This window comes from Lissotriton vulgaris, chromosome 7 (assembly GCF_964263255.1).
Source record: "Lissotriton vulgaris chromosome 7, aLisVul1.2, whole genome shotgun sequence".
Lineage (NCBI taxonomy): Eukaryota > Metazoa > Chordata > Amphibia > Caudata > Salamandridae > Lissotriton > Lissotriton vulgaris.
Genome location: NC_141695.1, coordinates 1,346,675,002 through 1,346,694,682, shown reverse-complemented (window position 1 = coordinate 1,346,694,682; position 19,681 = coordinate 1,346,675,002). Strand labels below are relative to the sequence as shown.

General features: G+C 48.0%; 1 protein-coding gene across 1 annotated transcript in view; it reads right to left on the bottom strand.

The window, feature by feature from the left end:
• LOC147703663 (putative DBH-like monooxygenase protein 2) overlaps positions 1-19,681 on the bottom strand; it is a 301,023-nt gene that overhangs the window by 12,884 nt on the left and 268,458 nt on the right. The window lies entirely within an intron of this gene.

Here is a 19,681-nt window from a genome sequence, read left to right as displayed (position 1 = left end):
GACAGACAAATGGACAGAGAGAAGACATCAGACTTCCTCAAATGAACAACCAATGAATCTGCTTTCAGAAGCAGTATCTACTCACCTTTAACTTCTGGGTGCTTTTTGACGCTATTTTAATATGCATCCTGTACTACAATGTTTACCATGGCAATATGTTTTATATGCACAAATAACAAACACTCTGTAATTTTGACTTTTGTTGATATGGTATTTGGTTTGTTTACACCATTTTCTCGTGGTAAATGTGGAGTTTTTTCATACAGTAATTAAGGGGCAATTACAATGCGGCCAGTAAAGACTCCAGCCCATGGTCGGAGCCTTCGGGGCAGCATCATAATGGGCTGCTCAGTTTACTCTTCAACTGCCTAATTATGTACTAGGCGGTCAGAAAGTAAACTGGCCGGTCATTCTGGTTGGCTTCTGACCAGGGCCGGACTGGGAACCAGAACCGGCCCTGGCAAAGTGCTCGGCCGGCCCCCCTCTCCCCCTCCGGGAGGAGAGGGGAGGGGGGAGAGGTGCGACCGCGCTCTGTGACAGGGCCGGTTTTCGGCCGTTTTTGTCACAGGGCCGTTTTTGCAGCATAACGGCCATGTAACAAAAACGGCCCCAGGGGCCCAAACCGGCCCCCAACCATGCGGCCCACCAGGGGATTGCCCGGTGCCCTCAACGGCCAGTTCGGGCCTGCTTCTGACGGCCAGTCGGAAGCCGGTCATTAATCTCAAAAGTGGCAGTTTCTGCCCCTGTGATTACGATGCACGGTTTCCAGCATGGTTTCCATGAAGGCCTGTCCAACATGGAAACCATGTCGGAAAGAATGTTTGGGGGCCCCCACCAGGGCCCCCTTGTGCTTGCGACCTATGGTTTGGGGCCGAGGGGGCACCATGATCCCTGCACCCCATGGCAGGCACCTTGCAGTGCCCGCCACAGGGTGCAGGGTTGAACTGCACCTCGCTTTTGTCAATGGGAGGTTGTGTTATGACCTGTTTATGGAGCAATTCCACATTTCTTTTAGTTTTTCATTTTTCTACAAAATAGAACTTTTTTCGAAGGGGAGAAACTCTCTTATCCAATACCCCCATGCCCCTAACATTGTGGTTGTTCAGTTCTCCTTCCTACCTTAGAAGTGAATTTCTCCCAGCCAGAAGTTTGTGCCCATCTCTAAACTCTCAAGGCAATCCATGACACACCTTGGTCTGCCTATTTTTCACCCATTGGACAGTGTTCACTACTGCCTAATTGTACACATTTGTGGTATACAATTACACAATAGTAAAAGTATTTACATCTGCAAGGCAACCTTTTGTGGGTACCTGTCATATATAGCTGGAGACATTTGTTCATGAAGGTTGTGTAAGTGCTTGGATATTATATTTTAGGGTGTCCATGTACATACTAAGGGTTTGAGTAGTAGGAGCAGGTAAGCACCAAATTATGCAGTAGGGCTGACTAAATTATGCAGCAAGAAAGGAAATTATGTGGCATAAGGCGGCACATTTTTTGATAGCATTACTTTATTATTTTTACACGTGATAATATTGTCTGGGCAAAGATTCCACCTTGTTACCTTTTTAAGGGGTTCTGGTTTATATTCGAGCTTTGGGTGTGTAGTGTTTTTTATTTTTTTAAGTGTGTTAAGTATAAGTTTGGGTTTCAGGTAGTTTTGGAGACGTTTTCGGTTTTATTCGTCGCTCAGTGGGGATTGTGTTTCATTTATTATTTTTGGCATGTCAGGTATATGTTTGTGGCATAGGTATTTTTAGGAATTCTCTGTTGTGTAAGGGTTTTGGATGGATAGTGTATTTGGTTAATTATTTTGGGGATGTCAGTTATATTTTGGGGGTTTAGGTAATTTTATGGGCTATGGGTTATTTAGTGCATTTTGAGGCACAAATTTAGGGTTCAGGTATTTTTTGGTGGATTTGGGTAATGTTAGGTTTTTTGTGAGAACTGTGTTTTATGAGTTAATTTAGATATCTCTGTGGTTATCTGGGCTTATATTAGTGCTTTCAGCTGGCATTGTTTTTTATTAACTATTGTTTGGGATGTTAGGTATATTATTAGAGTTCAGGTATTTTTAGGAAGGTTTCCGGTATATTAGGACTTTTTTTTGGTTATTGTGTCTTTTAGGTATTGGGGGTTGAGTACCTTTTAAGGACTTCTGGCTTATATTAGATATTTATGTTAGGGTTGTGTTTTATTCGTTCATTTCTGAATGTCTGGTATATTAAGGGGTTTCTGGGTTACATCAGGGCTTTGAGTACATGGTGATTTTTTTCTAAATATTTTCAGCTTTATTTTCATGTTTGGGGTTTATGGAGTTTTTTAACTCCTTCAGTGCTCATGACAGAATGGTTCCATCATGAGCGCCAGTGCTCCTATGCTCATGACAGAACCATTCTGTCATGAGAACAGGGGCACTAAATCCCTCTGCTGCAGAAAGCAGAGGTTTTCCTTTTTTTATTAGCCTCTGGAGGTTGTGGAAGAGCTTCCCCAACCTCGAGAGGCCAATTTACATTTTTATTCCAGTGCCGATCGCGCATGGCGCCCTGACGTCATTGCAATGAAAATGAAACAAACAGTTTATAAATAAATTGTAAATTGATACCTGTATAGCGCACTACTCACCCGCAAGGGTCTCAAGACGTTTGTACGAATACCGCTGTGGAACCCATCCTGGCTTTCCCTGTGAGGCGTCCACTCTTGGGCACCCCCAAGGAGAAGCCAGGCATCCTTAGAGTTGTGGGGGCAGTTGTGGAGATTAAGCGAGCTATTGCCCAGAGTTGCAGAGTGGGACTCCATGATTGGAATAGGCACAGAGGCGAGAATTATCAGGTCCGTGGAATTTTGAGCCCGAGACCCGCCGAGGCGGGGAATTGAACCCTTGTCCCGGGCTAGACCTCTGCATCAGAGTCTGCCACTCTAATCATTGAGCCACACTTTCAGTTTCATTGTTTCGGTGCTCGTGGGGCTATATCAGCCCGAGGACCGAAAAAGATGAGAGAGGTCTCTTTGGAGAGGGGAGAATCTCCCCTGTCCAATGGTACCCTTCCCTATGGGATCCCTGCTAGGGAATCACCCCAGGAGGGCGATCCCCAAGCAGGGATCCACCCACTAGCACCAGGGAGGGGGGAGCAGCCCCTTGGGCAAGGGCTTTTGCCCCCCCACATTTGTTTGGGCACAACAGTCTTTTTGCCCCCAATCTGCCCTCCCCGAGGGGCAGAAAGCCCACTAGAAACCAGGAATTTCTTTTTTTTATAGATGTTGGGGTGGGGGCTGCCCAAAATGGGCATGACAACGCCCCCACACCCAGTGAAATTCCAGTCTTTATGCCCCCCGGGGGGGCAGGTGTGGTTGGTAGCCTCCAATCTGCCCCCGGGGGGTGGGAAGAAAGTCCACTAGACACCAGGGATTTTTTTGTATTGATGTAGGGGTGGGGGCTACCCGGAATGGGCATGATAACGCCTCCACCCCAAAAACAATTACCACAGTCTTTCTGCCTGCACATTCGGGCAATATGCCCTTATCTGCCCCCCTGGGGCAGAAAGCCCTCTAGGCCTCAGGAATGTTCTTTTTTTTATTCAGGGTTGAGGTCAGCTCAAAATGGGCATGCCAATGCCGACACCTCCCTGAAAAAATGTCACAGTAGTTCTACCCCCCAAGGGGCGGATGGGGTCAGTAGCCCCTGATCTGCCCCCAAGGGGGCAGTAAGCCCACTAGGCGCCAGCGATTACGCTGTCTTTTTTATGTGTGGGTTGGGGGCTGCTGCCCAGAATGGGCCTACCAATGCCCCCACCCCCCAAAAACATAGCCACAGTCTTTCTGCAGGATTCCTGCCCAGGGCGGCAGAAAGCCCACTAGGCACAGACTTGTTTTTAGCAATGTGCCTACCTGTGGATTTTGGGCCCTAGCGCAACCAGCACATAAGGAAACCTAGCAAACCTGTACATTTTTTTAAACAAGACACCAAAGGAAATCCAGGATGGGGTGACTTGTGTGCCTCTCGCCAGGTTCTGTTACTCAGAATCCCTTGCAAACCTCAAACTTAGTTAAAAAAAACACATTTTCCTCACATTTCTGTGATGGAAAGATCTGGTATCTATGTGGATCCACAAAATTCTACCCACTGCTCATTCCCCAAAGTCTTAAGAGAAAAATGGTACCTCACTTGTGTGGGTAGGCCTAGTGCCGACAACAGGAAACGGCCCAAAACGAAATGTGGACACAACACAGTGAAAACTGAAATTTTTTTTGCAAAGTGCCTAGCAAACCGGTACTTTTTTTTTAAACTAGACACCAAGGGAATCTAGGATGGGGTGACTTGTGTACCTCTCACCAGGTTCTGTCACCCAGAATCCCTTGCAAACCTCAACATTTGATAAAAAAACACATTTTCCTCACATTTCTGTGGTGGCAAGTTCTGGATCCACAAAATTCCACTCACACCACATTTCCCAAAGTCTTTCGAGAAATATGGTACCTCACTTGTGTGGGTAGGCCTAGTGCCCGCATCAGGAAACTACCCAAAACGCAACGTGGACACAGCATATTTTCACAGTGAAAACTGACCCTTTTTTTGCAAAGGGTCTAGCTGTAGATTTTGAACCCTAGCTCTGCCGGCACCTAGGGAAACCTAGCAAACCTATACATTTTTTTAAACTAGACACCGAGGCAAATCCAGGTGGGGTGACTTGTCTGGTTCTCACCACGTTCTGTTACCCAGAATCCCTTGCAAACCTCAACATTTGATAAAAAAAACACATTTTCCTCACATTTCTGCCGTGGAAAGTTCTGGAATCTGTGTGGAGCCGCAAAATTCCCCCCAGCCGGCATTCCCCCAGGTCTCCCAATAAACATGGTACCTCACTCGCGTGGTTGGGTCAAGTACCCGCGACAGGCAAGTGCTCCAAAACCTATTGAAGCGACATCAAACTTACCTATCACAAAACAACCTGGTTTGAGTCGTTTCCTGTCGCGGGCACTAGGCCTATCCACACAAATGAGGTACCATTATTATCGGGAGACTTAGGGTAACACAGAAATATAGAGCAGCTGTTATTATCTACTGACTTTCGATACATTTCTGACTTCCAAATGAAAGACAATGTGTAAAAAATAAGTAATTTTGAAAAATGACCTATAATTTTCATGCTAATATGGGTACTCACAATTTTGGAAATGTGCAAATATCTATTGTTTCAAAACTCTATGTTTTGTTCCAATTTCAGAAATACATAGGGGTCTTTCATACCAATTGTTCCATGTATATATTTTCCCAAATTAATTGTTATGTGCCCGGTACATAATAAAAAACCATTGCAAGACGCTGCTCAGTTATTGGCTTTGGGTTCGTCGGCTTCTTGGTGAACCTACAAGTCCTCTATATCCCCACAACCAGAAAGGTCCAGATGCAACGGTATACTGCTTTCAAACAGCTGTCACAATTAGAAAAAGTTACAGGTGAAAACGTTGACACAAAGGGCTGTTTTTTTCAACTACTTTTCAATTTTTCCTATATTTAACGGTTAGTTTCTATAAAAAACCTTGAAGGATCTACACAAATGACCCCTTGCTAAATACCCATTTCTACCATTAACTAGAAGAACTAGAGAAGTGTGGCTCACTGGTTAGAGCAGGCAGACCCTGAAGCAAAGGTCAGACCCGGGACCAGGGTTCAATTCCCGACGCGGCAGGGTCTTGAGCTCAAATGTCCATGGACTCGATAATTCTCGCTTCTGTGCCTGACCTAATCATGGGTTCACACTCTGCAACTCTGGGCATTAAGCTTGCTTAATCTCCACAACGGCCCCCCCGCGGCGGGATGCCTGGCTTTCACCTTGGGGATGCCCTGTAGGGACTATCTCACAGGGAAAAGCCAGGACGGGTTCCCAAGGCAGGCGCGGAGATACCCCTTCGGGGGTCGATTCTGGCGCTATATAAGAAACATAATAACTGGAAAGACGTTGAAAGCAAAAATAATAGCAGAAATAGGCTATGTCCCAGGAAAATGCCAGATCTGTGTAAACAATGTTGGTTTTCTGACAAAAGTCTGCTGTCCCTGAAAGATGGGAATATGGTGATTTCAGCACCACATCCCCTTTTTGTATACCATGTGCAGGGAAAAAACAGACGCTTTTATCTGTAACCCCTTTTCCCCATTAAAAAAAAATATATATATATATATTTAGCTGTATTTTGACTAATTTATGGGTCCCCTCCAGGGGAATCCAAAACCCTGGGTACCTTTAGAATACCCATGATGTTGGACAAAATGGACGCAAATTTGGCGTGGATACCTTATGTGGCCAAAAAGTTACAGCGGCCTAAGCTCGAACCACCCCTAATAGCCAAAAATGGCTTAATATGGGGGGAACCTAGCAGCGAAGGGGTTAAATGTTCTGTGTCATCGTTTAGTTTTTGGGTAGGTAGTGTGTTGTTATTATGCTATTTTGGGTGTTCAGGTATAATTTTGAGTTTTAGGGGGATCTTGGATATATTAAGGTGTTGGGTGGGTTGTGTATTTCATGATGTTTTTGGGGTGGTCAGGTACATATCTGGAGTTCGAGTATTTTAGATGGTATCCAGTAATATTAGGAATTTGGGTGGATGTTGTGTTTTTTATATACATTTTGAGGGTGCTATATATTTTATGAATTGAATATCTTAGGGGCTTCTGGGTTACATTAGGGCCTGGGGGGATATGCAATATTAGTTACTACTTACAGTGTCAGGTGTATATTTTTGGGATTCTGGAAATTTCGGGGGTTTGGGGTTATATTAGAATTTTGGGTGGATATGGTTGTTTATTAGTCATGTTTGAGGGGTGGTGTAGCTTGAACAGCCAGCATGCAGATGCACTCTAAACGAGCTCCGCTACTCATCCTACTTATCCATCACCATGCTTCCGGTCACCCACCATCACGGCTCCTCAAGTACCTCCCTGTTTTCCTACACTGCTCTGCAGCCTTTTTCTGGGACGGCATTGCTATTGTGGAAGATGGAGGTGAGACACGGAGGCTGACTGTTGCTGAGGCCCGTGAGGTGCATTGCAGTCCCTGTGACGAATGCACTGGGATGACATTCTCGAGCACTTTGGAGCAGAGGCTGCACCTGAGCTTCAGGCCGCTGCTGTGGACCGTGGGGGCAAGCCTGAGGTGAGCTGGAGTAGCGCTGAACTCCTGCAAGCTCTGGTAAGGCCTGGCGATGCAGTTTGTGTCTCCGGAGGAGAAGACAAACTATCAGGCTCGCTGCACTCTGAGAGGGTAGGGCAGTGGGCCATACATGCATTAAGGTGTGGACAGGCATCACTGCACTAAAATGCATTAGTCGTGCACACAGAGCTCCCTGACACCTTTGGGAATCATGAGGCACTCCAAAAAGCAGCCTTGCACACAGTGCTTAATGTGTGCACTGCTGCTTTTGCCTGTGAAGCAATCTAGCCTACCAACTGGCATGGGAAACTAATTGTTATGGTGACTGGCACAGTTGGATACATTGTTTCAGTCAAAAATGAATAGTGCTCCCTCTGGTGGTCCTGCCCGGCCTCTCTGAGAAACACATGGATCATCATCAGGCTTGCACGGGCGATTAAGCTGTAAATCCATGAGGGGTGCTTCTTCCTTTGCCAGGCCTGCACACAGGAATAAACAAGCATTTACAATGCAATGGTCTCGGCATTATTAAAGGTAGAGCTATTGGCATTGCTTATGACATTATTTTTTTACAATCATAAATAAATGGCATTGTCATTTACAATGCCAATAGCAAGCCAGCCAGGGTGCAGGGAAGCAAGTACAGCCAGGGTGCAGGGAAGCAAGCACAGCCAGGGGGCAGGGAAGCAAGCACAGCCAGGGGGCAGGGAAGAAAGCACAGCCAGGGGGCAGGGAAGAAAGCACAGCCAGGGTGCAGGGAAGAAAGCACAGCCAGGGTGCAGGGGAGCAAGCACTGCCAGGGTGCAGAGAAGCAAGCACTGCCAGGGTGCAGAGAAGCAAGCACAGCCAGGGTGCAGAGAAGCAAGCACAGCCAGGGTGCAGGGAAGCAAGCACAGCCAGGGTGAAGGGAAGCAAGCACAGCCAGGGTGCAGGGAAGCAAGCACAGCCAGGGTGCAGGGAAGCAAGCACAGCCAGGGTGCAGGGAAGCAAGCACAGCCAGGGTGCAGGGAAGCAAGCACAGCCAGGGTGCAGGGAAGCAAGCACAGCCAGGGTGCAGGGAAGCAAGGACAGCCAGGGTGCAGGGAAGCAAGGACAGCCAGGGTGCAGGGGAGCAAGCACAGCCAGGGTGCAGGGGAGCAAGCACAGCCAGGGGGAAGGAAGCAAGCACAGCCAGGGTGCAGGGGAGCAAGCACAGTCAGGGTGCAGGGGAGCAAGCACAGCCAGGGTGCAGGGAAGCAAGCACAGCCAGGGTGCAGGGAAGCAAGCACAGCCAGGGTGCAGGGAAGCAAGCACAGCCAGGGTGCAGGGGAGCAAGCACAGCCAGGGTGCAGGGGAGCAAAGCCGACTATTACAGGTGCCTCCAATTTATGTCCAGATCTTGGGGCTATCCATACGAGAAACTGCCATGCAGTTAGTATATTAATAAAAATGACAAATTTTCACATTTTGTTTTTAGCCTCACAGCTGCCCTCCCGGACCTAGATTGAACACCAATGCTCTGTACAGCCAGCCCAGAAGGATTGCTCAGCGAGTTAAACATTCACCACCGAGATAAGGAGGTCCTTGTGTTTGAATTGAGGCAACGCCTGACTCAGCCTTCCATGCTCTGTACAGCCAGAAGGATTGCTCAGCGAGTTAAACATTGACCACCGAGATAAGGAGGTCCTTGTGTTTGAATTGAGGCAACGCCTGACTCAGCCTTCCATGTTTCTAAAATTGGCCAATAATATACCATTACAAGAGATCTCTTGTTTACAGAGCTAAATGAACTCGTCTTTAGATCGGCATGACACCCTATAGAAACAGAAGGTATTATAACAGAGCCTATGTGAGGAGGCCGGTTGCACCTTATATATACACATATATATCTACATTGCCTTGTGAATGTGTAAAAAAAGAATGCATGATGTCGGAGTGAACCGTGCCAATACTAAATCATCCATTCAGGACCATTATAACCCATTATTGGTTTGTAATGCTCAGCAGGGCGCTGCCACAGACCCCTTCCGAACAAAATGCAAATCCTGGTTCAGAAATAGAAGTGTGGGCAGGGTCTTTTGTAGAAAAGTCACGAGTAGAGGGAACGTGGGGGTGGTGGGGGGCGACAAGTATTAGTAAGTCTGTGACAGCGCAGGCGGCTGGACATCTGCGGCAGGTCAAGGCGGGGGCATTCCGTAGCAGCCAGGGCTCTGGGAAGTTTTATGGGACAAAGGCTGTCAGCAGCAGTTGACCACCTACCCCTCGAGCGGCCGGTGGTACGGGCGGGTCTCTCGTGCCATATGGCCCTTGGAACCATTGGGGTAGCCTGAAACGTGATCATCTGCATAATGACGCGTGAGGGGACTGTTTATGAGGGATGGGGGGAAGGGGGGGGGGTCAAGTGCAGGAGGGTCGGTGGTCTAGACAGAGGCTAGCGGTAGATGGGACTCGGTATTCATTTCCGTTTCTATGCTTTGCCTTAAATCAGGGGTGTCCAACGCCAGCCTGGGTGGGCGGATCCATGCCAGATTTAGCCATCGGAGCCCTTCACCTTTCACCCTTGATGATTAAATTAGAATTCGCGAATAACGTCAGGCGAAATTCTTAATTCTATGGATATCTAACTACCAGGCACGCTGGCTTCTCGCTGGGGTAAGGACTAAAGAGTGTGGAAGCACGTGGGATAGCAGCGGCAGTGCCACCAACCGCACACTGCATTCTGGTATATGTAGTTACTTGTGCCATTTAAAATGGCGCAGCATTTAAAACGCATCGCCCAAAAAAATAAAGGGCACTGGATTAGTTGTGTGCCCCAGTGTGGTTCTCAAGTGTAGCGCGATGTGGCTTAAATGTATTAAGATTTTCGCAGGTAAACAATTGTTAAAAGTTTGCAAGATGTTTAGTAAAGGACGATTTTCTATTTGTCAAGACGTCCACCTGTACACAAACTCTCAACCCCCTACCCTCAAAAGAGGCAAGGTGTGTGTACAGCATGATGTGGCCTCTCCTTCAGGCTGAGCTTTCCTAAAATGTTACCGATTAATGTGGGTGGGGATGCACAAGAAAGTGCAAGGTCGTTTTATGGACACAACGCATCTTTACACGGCTGTGGCTGTAAAACCAGAAGGATTTAAGTAAAATCATGTGAATTTATAATTTTACCCTGCATCCTTAGAAACGAACCCACTGTATCCGGGCCCGCATTTGTATCTACTAAGGGAGCTAAGGTAGAAGGAGAGAGCGTGATCAGCCAAAGATCACACGGTTTTGTCACATGGAGTAAGCTGGGGTTCAACCCAGGTTTCCCGGTCCAAAGTGGCATCTGAACAACTAGACCAGATCTACTCTTGTTAAAGCCTCACACATTCAGAAGCGGAATGAGCCTGCGTTCATGAGGTCTGAAAATAATATACAAGAAAATGACGGAGTCCCCCGAGTACTAATCCTATTATTATGAAGTGAACAGAGCCAGTTCTAAGTGCTAAAGAAATTGTTCAGCCCTGCCCCGAGCCTCCACGCTAAAGCTGCATGCCACATACCTGCACCATGTCCTCCGGCAGCAGCCAGTCGCCTCCGGAGGGGGTCTTTAGAGAGTCCTCTCCATAGAGACCCGGGCCGCCCCGCGGGCCCCAGGCTGCAGTGGTTTGAGCTGGGCGAAAATGGGAGGTTCCTGCTAGTGCATTCCCGGGTAGAGACGCTGCGGGAGGACATGCTCCAGGGTGTACTCCCCGGCCCCACACACCGCAGCCCCCCTCGCACCCCTCTGAAGCGCCTCGCTGCCTTGTGTAGCAGTGGGTAGGCGCCAGCAGAGGCTCAGAAGTGTAATCACACCGGTGCCGGCGGCTGCTCTGGGCCGAGATCCCTCGTCATGGGGGTGTGTGCAGCGCTGGGATGGTGTCTGGCCGGTGCTGGGAGCGCCCGCACCAGCGGAGCCCAGAAAAGCCGGTTCCACCCGTTTTGGGGCAAAAAGCAGAAGTCCGTCCATATGGGGGGGGGGGGTGCGCTGAGCACGAGTTTCTGTCCAGATCGTATAGCGCAGAGGGAGGGCTGGTGGTGAGGCCCGGACCATGGGTAGAGGCAACGGGCAAATTATGAGGTCTCTTCTGTCACGGACGAGGACGCCACCCCGCCCCATACCAGACACCGGACCAGGGCGGCGAATCAATGCACGGACGCACATTCACCCCTGCCCCAGAACAGAGCATTCCCGGGTAGAGACGCTGCGGGAGGACATGCTCCAGGGTGTACTCCCCGGCCCCACACACCGCAGCCCCCCTCGCACCCCTCTGAAGCGCCTCGCTGCCTTGTGTAGCAGTGGGTAGGCGCCAGCAGAGGCTCAGAAGTGTAATCACACCGGTGCCAGCGGCTGCTCTGGGCCGAGATCCCTCGTCATGGGGGTGTGTGCAGCGCTGGGATGATGTCTGGCCGGTGCTGGGAGCGCCCGCACCAGCGGAGCGAGAAACATCTGGGAATGCAATGGGTACATTTAACTTTCTGCGGGTGACAAAGGAGGAGAGCCCCGGAGAGCAGTGGCAGAGGCGCGGCCGCCGGCGAGGCCCCAGAGGAGGGGAGCCCCGCCTGCGGCACCAGAGGAGACGTCCAGCAAGGCCCCGAGGAAGAGAAGCCCCGCGCCAAGTACCGGTGAGTGCAGCGACCCGGGTGGGGGCCTCGCAGTGTGAGGGTAGAGCGGCCCCAGCAGACAGCTGGCCGCTCCCCTATCTCAAGGCGGCATTTGGCGATTTGGAGCCCCGAGGCTCCCGGGGGCAATTGCAAGTTCCGAGTCCCCAATGGGGGACTCCACCGAGATGGCCGCATTTCTGTAGAGCCCAGGAGGGCTCAGGGGGCAAAGTGCGTGACAGAGCCCCGAGAGGCTCAAGAGCAGTCTTCTTTCTCCCCCAAGCGGCCCCATGTGTTGACGGGTGCACTAAGAACGGCACAAACAGGGGGGCAGAGGCTTACCTGATGTCCTCGGTTGACGCTGCTCGAGCAGCAAAATGGCGTCCGGCAGCTCTGAAGTTTTTCGGATTTGGGGGCGTGGTTTTGCACCCTGAGTGACAGACGACGTCACAGGGCTAAAGAATGCAAAAAATCACGCCCCCGAATCCGAAAAAGACGGAGCCTATTCGGAGGGGCAGCTCTCTCCTCCAATGGCTGGCCTCCATTTAGAAAGCCAGCCAATGGAGGTGAGAGGGGCGAGGGAGGAGGGTTCCAAATCCCTACTAAGAAGCATACGATCTCCTCCCGGAAGCTGGCAAGCCAGCATTTCCGGTCCTCGACCGAAAAAGGACTATCTGATATGCAGAGGGTACTGGTTGTGGCGATATGAGAGAGAAGCATTTGTGATGTGACTGGAATCTGAGTATTTAGATATTTAGTGCCACTGACTGCTAGAAGCCAGACAAAAGTGAGACACTCTTGAGGGAATAGAGGAGAGCTGCAAGTGACTGTCCGCCCCCGCGGACATAGTTTTGAACTGCAGCCTGCTGCTGCAGCCTCTCACCTCCACTCCCCAGCCCGATCAAAGCCCCAACACTTCGCTTACCCAGACACTTGTGCAGCATTCGATGAGTCACTTAGCCTGCCCTGTGTTGATTTGATCTCTAGATTCTGTATCATGTGCCTAACTGTATTAGGGCAAAATAAAGAAAAAGTTCATGGTCTGAGACATGCTTTTACGATGATGTCTTTACTTTTTATCATTTAGGTACTCAAAATCTTTTGTGCCGCATGCTTAATGATGCACTTGCTATCTTGGACAATTGCCTGTCTTTATTTGGGGCACTCGTGTCATTTAAATCCTACGCTACTCTGGTGACGTATAGAGATTTCTCTGTTTGGGAAACCTGAATTGAGTGGATTTTAATGTCATTGTTCGGCATCATGGACATGACCTGTGCTTTACTGTTTTTTTTTACCCATGCTCTTGTGCTTTTAAGCAGACAGCAAATGCTCGCTCAGCGAAGGCTTCTGTTGTTCTTGGTTTCCTATTCCACTTGTGGAAGTCCCAGCATGGTGCTAATAATCACACTACTCTCTCATTGCGCTTCAGTGGACAGTCCCTACCCGATGCAGTGGTCTCTACAATTTTATCACATGCGCAAGCTTCTGGATGCATAAAAATGTTTTCTCCTTTACACATCAAGCACCTGAAGTCAGTTTCCTTCTCTCCTGCATTCCTGTGTTTTCGCATTCACAGTCTGCTTTAAAAGGAGCAATTCTGTTCATGCTCTGGGGAATTGTGACTTGGGCATTATAGTGCTAGGGGTCTCAGCCTGTTACTGAAAGCACTGTCTGGTATGCACATTGTTTCAAAATTGTATTACATACAATAGAAGATAGGCTGATTTAGTGTTCATTCTAAAGCAAGTGTTAACTTCCATTTGAGGGGTTTTGAAGCACTTTCAAGGCATTTTAGAACTTTTCATTTATCAAAAAGGGTGTCTTTTCTGATATTTACCCCTTTCCATGCACATCATTGCTTGGCTTTTCTTATGATAAAGTGGCACTCTAAGTGTCACACATTTCGCAGTTAAATGTCATTTATAAGGGCACTGAAACCATGGAAATGTCACACATAAACGTTCTGAAAACTTGGCAGCTAGAGCTTGTGGCGCCCAGGGCTATCCCTCGGGTGGCCGCCCCTGGGAGGGGTGGTGGGGGGGCATGGGGAAAAGGACGTCGAGCACTTGAAAGAGGTCCGAGAGACATGTAGTATCGCTGTTAATAGTTACCTCTATCAATCATGCAAAGGAGAACACGCAGCCTGCATGAACTATTTTGGGACTCAGAAAAACTGCATGTGACATCCATCGGAGAGCTGCGTGAATGATTACCTGGTAATCCCCTTAGCACAATGCAAACATGCACATACATGACACCGTTCGAGGATCCATCATCTACAGCTGACATTAAAATGACCAAACATCATGGTCCCCCCCCCCCATTAAAGCAGTGGGGACGTGCACAAACGTGATGTGCTCTGACTTGAGGTATAATAACGCAAGTGAACTCAGAACAGCCTGAACTACTGAGGGGAGGTGGGTGCAGGGTGGTACACATATAGCCTGGTCTCAGTCACACCAGTCTCAACAGTCAGACCCACACCATTGCAGCCAGAGAGTTTCTGCCAAACTCCTAGTGCCTACTGCTTGGTGACGATCTAAGTTGGAGTGTGTGTAACAGCTAAGTTCTATTCAAGTCAAGGGAGATTTCTAAGATCTGACTATCTTGTCACGAACCTAGCACCGGCCTGCATTATTTGAGAGTCGCACTGGTGACCCACCACAGCAGCAAGCCACTATAGCAACAAAAAAGTACGACCCTGCAGGGTTACAGCATCACCATTCACTAAAGCATCCAGGCCTATCAACAGTGCCAGCTTCTTAACTGATGTGTTCTCATTCCTTCAGTATCCCAGGCCCGCCAACTTGCCTTACCAGCACCGCCTCATTGCTACAGGACCTCAGCAGTATGGCATTACAACAGAAGGGTCTTATCAGTGTTGAGGTACGCATGATCTTCCTCCACTAATGCCTTATCAGTGCTTTCAGATTCCAGGTAGTATTGGCTTTCCCCAACAATGCATTATCAATGCCACAATAAATGCTTTGCTACTACAATCTCCACACTGTTGCTTCCCCAAAATTTTCAGATTTTACACTCATGACAGTGACATGTCTTATAAATAAAAGGATATTTGTGAGATTACCGATCCATATCATGGTAAATCTCGAAAATGCCTTAATGGTAAAGATAATCGATGAGACTACAAGTAACAAGGTACAAGTATGCAGACTTTAACATGGTACATTAACAAACCAACCTTAAAGTCCTTATACCATTAACACATGCTTTGCACAATATGTACATTAGGCATTATTGCTATGCAATAACGTTTTGTAACAAACAGATCAAACCTATGGAATCTGGCTAAACAATTTTTCCATGAACCAATAAGACCTATAAACGTTATCATTAGTTTGTCATCCACCGATGGCTTGACACCATACACAACCCAGACCTTCTGAAGTGCACATTAACTGCCAAACATTATGCATCCAGTTATAAAATTGAAAACATGGACAAAAGTGCACAGTTGGCAAAACAATATACAATCTCTTTAGATCTTTTTTAAAGAACCTGACAAGCGTTATAGAGTGAACATCCTCTATCCCCAGGGTTTGTCAGATTGACTGACGAACACCAAAGCTCTGGCCTCGCCCAGTAATCTGTGAGATTTTATGTAAAATACCTGTTTACAGCTTGTAACAGTGGGACACCAATCTGCCATTAAAGGTATATTAGCTTCAACAACTGCTTTTCAAAACAAATACCTATTATAGCTTTTCATAATAAACAGATCAGCATCCGACAGAACTCTTTCCACTAAACCAATCCGGCCTATAGCCTATAGCCATTACTAACTCAGCCATTCTCTATTAAGCATAAACTGTTCCACAAGGCAACCATCACACATGTGTACAGAATTACACTTGGGAAAGCAAACTATTGTCTCTATCAAGAGGGCCTAACAAGAATTATTACTGTGCAAATCTTTTATCCCCACAATTTGTCAGTAGGGGTATTTACCACCAATACCCTTGCGTACTACAGTAATCTGTGTGATTCCATATATCAAACGCTGCACTGCAGGCTTGAATAAAGAGTACTAACAATCCACCCTTAAATTCCTGACTTTTACATATGCAGTTCACAATAAGTACCTCAGGCCTACTGTCTTTACTGTAACTTTTCATAAAAAGCAGTTGAAGCCAGAAGCCAAAAGCCCAGATCATTGTCTCGCCACCATAAAAATCTCAGTCCTGTAGTACTGATCAGAAGCTTCCCCACTCGGAAAAAAAGTGAAATAAAGAAGTCTTTTTCAGAGGAAGCAAACATTTTTGCCCCCCGACCCATGCCCCTGGCCTGAGTTCCTAAACTACTCCACTCCATCCTATTCCCAGTAACTTTTTCACCTGCCCTTCTCATATCCCTGCAAACTACCCCTAAGCCCTAAAAACCATCCTGCCCCCTTAAGTCCAAAGAAGTATTACGATCCCTGCCCCGCCCTGAGCCCTTATATGGCACCCAAGCCCTGAAAACGACCTCAACACCGCCCTTTAAACTACACCTAACCCCCTCAGCCCTTTAAACTGCCCAAACTCCGGTCCCCCCACCAGCCCTGGAAACTTACTCGACCCGTTCCCAACCCAGAAAATTACTCCCGACCCACACCAGCCCACAAAACTACTCCTGACCCACCCTCAGCCCACAAAACAACCCCGACCCACCCCTCAGCCCCACTTAAAATAACCGTGACCCACCCCCCAGCCACATTTACCTCACCGTGATCTCTTCCTACTTCCGCCCGTCTGCACGCCCTACCGCGCATGTGCCTTTACCACACACATGGGTGGGTAAGGCATATGCGCGGTAAGGCTTACACAGTTCAGCCTTTGTTGTAAAGGCTGTTCGTTGTTCAGCCTTCGTGGTAAAGGCTGTTTCCCACAAGACAAACATCCCTTACAATTTGAGACACCATTTTTTTTAAACTAGTATATGTCTCCTTTCTATCAAATTTTCACTGTGTACTCAAAAGGATTCTGGCCGTTCGTCTTCTAATAAAATTCTATAGAAATTACACACCTGTGCACAACACATTGTTTAATGGGCACTTTGAAGAGCAGTTATTTCAAGGGCGCAAAGGGAACACTGACAGGTCAGTGAGTATCTGCATAGAAATGCACTAATAAATAAATCAATAATTCTCAAATCTCACAAACATCATGCCGAGAATTTCTTTAAGGAGAGACATAAACGGGAACGCACTGAGTAGAGAGAGGTCACTGAACAGTCGCTCAGATGGAGTTTAGTACTGTACGTGGAACACACTGACAGGAATAACGTTACAGCTAAAGCTTACAGGGCCCTTGTGTATCTTCAAAGAGGAGCAGTGGCAAAAATAGAATCCTCAAATAGCCGTATCGGCATCCACAACAAAGGAAGTACAGTTCAAGTGACACCACGGGGGTCATGTACTAGGGTGTGATGGCGGAGAGGCTGCGTGTTCCGCTAGTGCACAGAATATGCCCTGTGCCTTCTCAGTGCTTGGGGGGGGTCTTCGCTCGCGTGAGCTCTCACCTGCCTGTCTTGGTGATGATCATCTCGTCGTGGAAGTCCTCCCACAGCTCCTTGTCCTGGAGGCACTCTGAATCTGGTACACTGTGAGGCGACGGCCTAGCACCCTTTAAGGTCTATTGGATGGCGGCCTCGGGTGTAAAAAGAAGTGCATCTGGTGTTGTGCGCACGTTCTCGCGCGTGCAATGCCAGGACGCACTTCTTTTTACTCCCGCGGCTGCCATCCAATAGACCAATACAGATACTACTACAGTAGGGGCACCAATGTTGCCCGGCCGGGCCGCCCCCAAAACAGTGCCGTCTGGGGCAGACCGCCCCTCCCTAGCTACGCCTATGGGCCTCTTTTGTTGCCACCACTACTGTTGTCCCTGCTTGCTCTACCCTCTGGAGATTGTTGAGAGGATTATTATCCTTACCATTAAGGGGGGGTTGCTTGTGCTGCAGCACCTAGGGGACTTGTTTGGTGCAGTTAAGCAGGCCCTCTCACTTCTAATTATGGAGCCCATTTTGTTCCTGACCCCCTGGTGAATGCTTGGGGATCCCCAGTGCAGGCTTCACCGTTCCCATTCCTCACAGCCCGTGGCATAATTGACATGCACAGCGACTGCTATTACACTCTCGGAGCTCGGGGGCTGCCCATGCTGTCACTCATCTTGTGTCACTCCCACTTGGATCTGGCAAGCAGGCAACTAGGGGGAGCAGCGGTATTTCCCTTGATCGGGTGGTCAAAATACTGAACAATGGGACAGCTACACACAATAACTCGGGCACCTTCAAAGGCTCCTCACAGACCATGACCAATTTGTAAGTGGTGCTGGGCCCTCAAATGAAGCCACTCCCCTGCTCTCTATCAGTGACAAACTTCATTCTGTTCTGGTGGCAGTGGAGAAGATTGGCACCACTCTGGAGACCACACGACCTCTTTCGAAAGCAAAATCTATGTGGTGATGACGTATCTGACACCACTTAGTGCGGATCACTGCAAACTTGCTGACGAGGATCATACTGCCGAGCTGACACTTGACTTTTTTTGTGTGTTTTTATTATTTTTTTTAGATAGTAACCTAAAACAAATCACTCTCACATTATTTCCTTAGGTGCCCCCTCCCTTTCACGTTCACATCAGTCCTGAGGAAGACCCCTTTAATAAGGCTAATAAGGACCTACATACATTCAGGGTTCGAAAAGTCAACACTACTTTGATGCCAATATCATTAACACCATCGATGCTAGTGTTATTTTCCTCCTGCGCTGATCCTTTAAAATTCCCATTGTTCATGACGAGCTGGGCTCGTCATCAGTGTTTGAGGAGGCTACACCATGACGAGCCCAGCTCGTCATCAGCCTCGAAGGGGTTAACAGTACCTGCTCTACAGTGATTTGTTGTTATATATGGCTTTGTAATACTTTCTATAAATTATCGTTTCTTTTTTAGTTGTTAAATGTTATGCCAATGGAGTAGTAAAATTGTACTACACGCTATTCTCTAACCTCACGTACCGCACCATTTTTCACTGAAGTCACTCACATTTCCCAAACTCTTGCGACACCCCCAGTCTGGCATTTGAATGTGTTTTTTTTTTAATTACCCTCTAATTGAAATCTGTGTTCAGTGTGATTAAATAACACTGTTGCAAGTATATTCTATTTTGAGTGTTTTTGTTTGGTATTATATGTTCCTTTAACACATTTGGATGTACATCAATACTGGGACCACCCTTTATTATACTTGAGGAGCTTCAGCAACACTCAGGAAATTCACTCTTTGATGCGCCTGATGGCAGAGCAAGTTGAGGTCCTGGAGCACCGCATGGAGGATGCAAAAGGTCGATGGCGCCGTAACAATATATGAGTGGTGGGCCTGCCAGAGGAGGTGGAGGGATCGGATGCTGTTGCCTATGTGGAGGAATGGTTGTGCCAGCTGTTGCCCAACATGCTTTTTCGCAGTTCTTCTCTGTGGAGCATGCCCGTGTGCCAGCATGCCGTACTCCAACCTTTGACCATTCCTGTTTTGCTTAGTACACTACAGAGACAGAGATACTGTCCTACACGAGGCACAGAAACTGAGTCAAATTACAGTGGACAATGCCAAGATAATGTTTTTCCTGTACTACACAGTATTGGAGCAAAAACAGCAGAACCATTTTCTCTCAGTTTAATGTCGGCTCAGTGAGCTGGATATCCAGTATGCTCTCCTCTTCACAGCACTGCAATTAAGGGTGGCAGCAGGGACCCTGTTGCATTCTTTTGGGCGTTTGATCAACAGGTTTGAGAGTTTATTTGGAGCAAGTCTCAGTGTAGGGTGGCATTTGCAAAACTTTGCTTGCCACGGTTCGGGGGGGTCTTGCTGCTCTGCATTTCGAGCAATATTACCTCGCTGCCCAAATTCAGTGGATTGCCAGGTGGCTGGTGGG